Genomic DNA, 6713 nt, shown 5'->3' on the forward strand with positions numbered 1-6713 from the left:
CTGCCGGTTCAATGTTTCATTTACCCTGGTACTTCATATTGCATATGCAATTAGAGAAATCTGCTTAGTTCCCCAAGTCCCACAAAATCTGTGAGAATGATTTAGCCCAGCAGATTCCACCTCCTAACATAATTCACATGTGGTTGGTCTGACCCTTTTAATGCAATGTTGATTCCAATGCAAGTTTGCAGAGGAATGTCAAAATCTAAAATTAATGTAAATATGCATACAGAAAAGATATTGGATAAAGCAGATACTGTTGGACATGCACAAGCAAAGTCTGCAAAACTTTTTTTTCACCGACAAATCACTTTTTTTTTTTTTAATTTCACCATTTATATCACACATCTGTAATATAAATATTTATTACTTAGTATCTCATGTCCTCATTTTACCTTTTTTGGTCAACATTTATGATCACATTCTTCTGCTGTGTGTATGTTTTGCTGTTGCTCCACGAGAATGTTGCACAATGCCACACATTTATTAGTGTTGGGAGCTTTTATATGTTGCTGAGTCAACCTGGTGCAACGTACGTGTATTTGATACATTCCACCTATGTCATGGTTTCCCCTGTGATGTTCATATGTAGGACACAATCGTGAAGAAGAGGTAGCCCAGATCATGACCACGATGGATCCTCATCAGGGCGCTCAACGGAAACCTTTGTTGGTTCTGGCTTGTGTCACCAACCATGACTCCAAGAGGATTCCATGCGTGTACCTGGCCCATGACTTGTGTTTGGGCAAGTTAACCCAACAGTGGATGGTAATATTCATAATTTTTCTGTGTTTTACTTTTAATATTAATACAATAAGTGCCCACCCCCTCAAATGTTCTATCAGCAGTTTAAAAGTCAAAGAATAGTTGTCATTTATAGAGCTTCTTAATCTAGAATGAAGTCAACAGGAAGAAGTGAGAGTGGATAAGTTCCTGGGAAAGAAACATATATAACCTGTATATTCTGAGCAGTATTACAAGAGCACCTGCAACCCACTAATCCTTTAGATCTGTGTGTTGTAGGTTACAGCCGTGTTTTAATTGTCCATTACTTTAACACCACTGTGAACATGAACACTTCCAGCCCTTAATGGTTAATTGTCATCAGAGAAATATATAGGCTGCTATTGCTACCCTTTTTTTGATAGATGGAATTTCTTGGCTTAATGCTTACCTTATGGCTTCAATGCTTTTTGAGTTACAAACCCAGCACAACTAGGAGAAAAAAATTGATGAATACTTGTTTGTAACTGAGAAATTGTGAAAGCACTGATAACCCCCCTATTTTCCCTAAAAGAGATGAGTGACTGTAAAGAGCAAGTCTACAAAATCTTCATGACTAGGGTAGTGTGGATCACATGCCCCCGCTCGATTTGTCCTTTCCCCCCTCCTTCTGTCGTTCCCCTATCCATACCTCTATATACATACATTACCTTTACATACCTTTGCTTGCCAACCTCCCATTTTAGCACCTAGATTCCCCATCAAAACACAAACACATTATTGGACTTGGTTGGCAAGAAGCCATTTATTTATTAACAACAATAATTAACATAATATTTGCATAAATAACAATAAATACATAATAACCATAAATAACATAAATAACCTTGATACACCTTTATAACTATAAATAGCTATAAATAACTTTGAATATTAACCTTTTAATAACCCCCAATACATACAAAAAATGAACACCCCCCAACACTTCAGACTATCCTTTTAGTCTACTTTACTGAGTTAATTTAACCAGGCTGCAGGTCTTGGAAGGTAAAGCCAGCCTCCAGTTGCAATAATTGCAATCCACCATTACCACCGTTATGGCCCCTAGGCTCAACCCTGCCTCAGGGGCCCACCCAAACCAACTTAAAGGGGCACCCCACCATCCGGGATGCTCCTTCACCACCAAATTACCACAGGTTACCTACCTTCCCCCAGACACCAACCGCCACAGCGCCCAAGAGTGACCCCTCACCCAGGAGCGCCCCTCCACACACAAAGGGCCCGTTACACTCCATCCTGTAGACCCAGGAACCAAAGGTCAGTGCCTATGACGTTCAGGTGTACGCCATCCCAGTGCAGATAATGCCAAGTCTCCTCCTCCAACTCCCTATGCCTCACTACCACACTCCCATTCCTATCAACAAACCTACCCACCTCCTTATTCTACCTCTTACCTTGATTCCTTCTAACAACCTCGCATTCCTCCAACTAGTCCTCCCAATTATATTTGTCCACAGGATCAGCATGCCAGGAAATTCCACCTGAAATCTCAGGAAAATTTAATCGTACATCTCTGATCCAGCTTCCTTATAGCTTGGTTCCCAAGGTCATTACCGCCTGCATGTAACCCCAACGCATTGGGAGGCCTATCTAGCGCTTCAAATTTCTGACCTCTGGAACAACCCGACTCCCTAGCATTCTGTAAATCCCAATCCACCGCACAGTGGCTTCAGGCATGGGCACCCCCAGCTTGTTGTCCCTCCACCTGGACCTCGGCTCTCCTGGCACCACGCCACACATAAGAATGTCCAAGGATCCACACCAAGCCTGGTTTACCACCTAGAATTATGAACAAACCATGCCAGCCATGCACAGGACAAACCCCAGAGCCATGAAAACGAAGGAGCTCCACCATAAAACCTTGCCCAAATTGATTTGTCTTGGGCTTCCTAGTCCGCAAACTCACCTTGTCTGGACAGAAAACCAAATTCTCCACCAAGATCTTTCCCAGTCGATCCTTGGATGGGCTCAGCAACTCTCCCATCCTCATGGCCCCAAAGAAAGCTGTGACAAAGGCAGCCCTAAACAGTAAATCTTTATACCTCCCAAAACACATTTCTTTCAATTTCCCCACCAAACCTTGCAATGACTCAAAAGATACTGGTCTCCTACTATCCTGCACACTTACTTACCTTTTCTATATCCTTTAAGAGCTTGCCGCACCAGGAATGCTTTGGTCACATCTGTCATCCTCCTCAACTTAAACCCACACACCAAACCCGCCACCAATCTATTCACCACCGCCACTCTAAAAACTTGTCCCACACTTCCAAATCCGCCCTCACAGCCCCCATTCAACCTCACAAAATGAACTGGTGCCTTGACCCCTGCAGTAGCAGCTGCTAATCGGCGAGAAAAAAACCCAATTTATCCCTCGGCCATCTACTCTCCATTGCAACCGTGTCCTGTTCAATGCCCAAAAAGATCAGGGCTGTCACCGGCCCTTCTGTTTTGTCATCCGCCATTGAAACCCCAAACCGCTCAGCCACATGCTGCAGGGTGGCCAATAACACCCTGGACACCGAGCTGCCCGCCGGCCCAATCAACAAAAAATCATCAAGGTAATTGATGACTGAGCCCACTTCCGCCACAAACCCCACCACCCATTCCAGAAAGGTACTGAACTGCTCAAACAGGGCACAGGAAATGGAACAATCCATAGGAAGGCACCTATCAACAAAATACTCCCACTTACATCCCAGCAACCGAACGCAATCTGGGTGAACTGGCAAGAGGCTAAAAGCTGCCTCAATGTCGGCTTTTGCCAAGAAGACCCCCGGCCCATACTTCTCACCCACTTTATTGCCGCGTCAAACGAAGTGTAAGCCACCGAACACTTCCGGATCAATACCATCGTTAACCGATCCAACACGTGGGAACGATAAATGATTGATCATTCTAAACTTCTCTTTAACTCTTTCTCCCTCCTTTCATTCTAATCCTTCCACTCCCCCCTTTCCTTCCTTGCTGGGCTGCCCCTTACACCCTAACCTCTTCCTCGCTAAAGCCCAGGCATCTCTCTCTTGAGCATGCGGTCAGTTCTGACTCTGGGCGTGCCTATGCTACAAAGCTTTATCAGTTCCGCCCAATCTGCTAGCGAATCAGAAAATAGCTTCTTAATCATCACTGGCTATTTATCTAGCTCAGACAATGCACTCCGTTCCGGCATCATGTCTCCACTAGTGCTGAGCTAGTTCCTGTACACCTGTTGCTTGATTCAGTGTTTCAGTGATTCAGCTCCTGTGGTAACCCTTTGTTGCCCAGTTTGTTGTTTGCAGCCTATTCCCTTGTGCTGTTCCAGTGTTCTTCTCTGTCTGTGGATATTCTGCGTCACCTGTGCCTCCTATTTCTTCCAGTGTTTCCTGTGTCCGCAGTGGCCCCTATGTCACTGGTGTCTATTTCCTAGATCCCTGGTATTTGACCCCCAGCTTGTGACCTGGTCTCTCTTGCTTGCTGCTCACCCTGACTCTGGCCTTTCTTGTCAATTCTTCTGCCTTGTGATTTGGTACGGTGTATTTTCCAGCTCACCTTGGTGTGCCCAAGGAACCCATCCTGGCGGTAACCAGTAGTGCAACATCCTCACCACTAGAGGCTCTAGAGAAGATCTGGTTGCCACTTAAACCTAGCCTTGGCCCTTCTCAGGGCTCACACCGCTTTTGGGCAAGCCGTAGCGCCCTCTAGTGTCCCTGTCTCCCCCCAAAAAATCACACCTATAATCCTGCAGATCCCTTGATGGAGCTGGATCTTTCCCCAAACTGGTCCTGCGGTGTCCTAGAATTCTTCTTCATATCAGCATGGAGAAAGCGCTGGGCGCCGCCTTTTACAGTCTTCTCTTCTTGTCTTCTTGCTATGTTACTATGATCTCGCAGCGCCAAGATGTGGGATTGGGTGATGTAGCCCGCTGCAAATGGGGAAAAAAAGAGAGCCAATCTCACTGCACATGCATGAGACGGGCATCTCTTTCTTCTTAGTGGAAAACTTCTCCTTCTGAATTCGGGCATACGCAAAAGGAGCCTCCCTGGATGTGTGACGTAGGTATCCCAGAAGGCTCTGCAGTCCTATTCAGTCTTGATTGTCTGGGGTAGTGGTGCTGCACCCTTTTTTATTTTATAAATAAGAAAAAAGAAAAGAGTGTTGCACTTTAAAACATTAATTTCCTTTTTTATTTTCTATTTAAGGGTTGTCTACCCTTTTATGTGAAGTAAAGAAGTTGAATTTAGGTCCACATTAAGTGTGCAAAAGAACAGAAGTCAATTCGGAAGGCATTTGTGATTTTCACATTGAGGGTAAAAGAAAACTAAAGCAATCCAACTGCACTGCAGCAGGTGATTCAATTCAGAATTAAAGCATCCATCAAAATGCTTCTCAGGTGTAAGAAGAAAACCATAAATGCCCATGTACATTGTACCCTGTGTGAAGGATTAGCTCCAAACACACTGCAGAAAGGTGCAGAAAGGTATTTTAGGCTTTCAGTTCAATTTCAGGGTGTGCTGCTAGGCATGGACAGGTATTCCATGCCTAATAAATTCCACCTGGCCTCAGGCTGCAACTCCGCCTTTCCTTAAGACATGTTCCTTTTTATTATCAATGACCAGGTGCCCCACAGCCATCATCCATTGCCAGTCTGGAAAAGGGAGAAAGGCCTGGCCCCACCTATTTCTTCCAGGACCCTCTGGGTCTGGATCCCAAATAAAGAACAGCAAAGCTGGAGCAATACAGCTGCACAATGGCAAATACCCTCTGATGTAGGAGGGATGAAAACATGTGGCCGGTATAGATTCACCTTGTAAGGAGGATGAAAACATTAGGCCGGTATAGATTCACCTAGTAAGGGGGATTAAAACATGAAGCCGGTATATAATATGTGAGAAAGACTCTCAAATATAATCAAGAGAGCTTGGTCAAGTGCTATTAGCACCTCTGATACATAGACCCCTGATACATGGAGTAGAGAATTGAATGTGCAAATTACTTTGTCATTCTGCTGGTGCACTGTGTTGAGCTTCTATTTCAGCCTTCATCCATTTTCTTTCAAAATAAAAGTTTAAATCCATAAATTAACCCTTAGTTAACTGTAGTTTTAACCACTTTATTCCCATTTGGCTATTTGTGGAGTATTTTTGTCCCATGTAAATGTTTTTATGTAAATGTAGAATTTGTGTTAGTTTTTTGTTTTTATTGTGTTAGTTTTTCCTTTATACAGTAGTTATGGTCCAATAGGGGAGCATGGGAGACAGGCTTTTGACTCTAAAATCAAGATTTCCCATAATAAAGTACCCTTGGTTGTAGTTATATTTTGGTCAGATCTAGGTGTCTGCTTGTCATCAAGCCCTTTAGTGATCTTATTGTGAAAAATAAATAATAAATATCTGTAGAAGACTAAAAACAAATTCTGTTGCACAATCCGCTCTAAAACCTTTGTGCTTGTCCCCCAATGTCTACTGTGATACCAATACGACAGGATCTAATAACCTTCCTTGTCTAACACAGAAAAAGTGGAATGTAGCCCAACCTTCCCCTTACAGCAGTGGTGTAAAACTCTAATACACAGAGGCCTAAAATTAAAAACTTAGTCCAAGTCGGGGGCGAAACTTGAAATTTATTGAAAAAATTGAGGAAGTTTACTACTTCATCCATAACCAACAAAATCAAACTGCTCTACACACACTTTAGGGTTGAAAAGACTAATTTCTATCTATGCAGTCTGTGTGTTGTTCATCCTCTCACATCACAAGTTTGTCTGACCCTAAATATTACACTTTGCAGTCTCACAATGGACACAATGGATTGAAACAAACACAATGCCCCTGTTGGTCAGGCACCATGTGATCATTGCCTAGGTTTTGTGTCACATGATGGCTGTACAGGAATAATGTATATGTATTGAAAATGATTATTTGAGGTAGTAACATAGAGATTCATGTGGATCC

The sequence above is a fragment of the Pyxicephalus adspersus genome, chromosome 6 (assembly GCF_032062135.1).
Source record: "Pyxicephalus adspersus chromosome 6, UCB_Pads_2.0, whole genome shotgun sequence".
Taxonomy (NCBI): Eukaryota; Metazoa; Chordata; class Amphibia; order Anura; family Pyxicephalidae; genus Pyxicephalus; species Pyxicephalus adspersus.